Source organism: Salarias fasciatus, chromosome 3 (genome assembly GCF_902148845.1).
Source record: "Salarias fasciatus chromosome 3, fSalaFa1.1, whole genome shotgun sequence".
In the NCBI taxonomy this organism is placed as follows: Eukaryota; Metazoa; Chordata; class Actinopteri; order Blenniiformes; family Blenniidae; genus Salarias; species Salarias fasciatus.
Window position 1 is genome coordinate 13297159 of NC_043747.1, and position 745 is coordinate 13297903.

Consider the following 745-nt stretch of genomic DNA (forward strand, 5'->3'; position numbering starts at 1 on the left):
CTGCAGTCAATTCACACTTTGTCTCTCTTACGCGCTCTTGCTCCCAAAGTAGAGATGTCAAGCTGCGAGTGGGACTCCGCTCCAGTTCGGCTGGGAAAGGCGAGAAGCTGGGAGAAGAAGAAGAGAAAACACTCCTCTCATTATCCTTTTCTTCTCAAGGCGGCTTCGCTCGCCCCCAGAGTCAGCTGTCAGTCAGAAACCGGGGGCTCCGAGTCAGCTGGAGCCCGCGATGTGTGGCGCGCTCGTCAAAACCGCTCGCAAACAGAGAGGAAAAAACAGCGAGAGAGAGAGAGAGAGCCCAGAGCCACTGCCAGCCGCAATTAGGGTGCTGCACCGCAGAGGAGGAAGGAACCCGAGGCCACCAGAAGGTCAGCGAAAAACCCAATTACCAGCTTGTCATACATTGTCAGGAAGGATAATTCTGGAGAACAAACCAGCAGTGACTCACCTTTGCGGTGGCTGCAGAGACCTGCAGGAGGAGACTGGGTGGCGTTATCGCAACGAGAAGAAGAAGAACTTTCAATTTGTAAATGGAACTTTTTGTTTTATTTACTGTGAAGAAGCTGAAGAAGAGCTCCAGGAGTGGAGAACACACACAGCTCAGACACAACGCTGCTGCTGCTGCAAAAACCTCCGACGGTACGAAGGTGGTGGATTAAAAATATCAAAAATAGAACATTTACAAAAAAAAAAACGTCTCTACAAAGACAGTTCAGTGGCAGCTCTTTCTGTTCTGTTTTCAAAC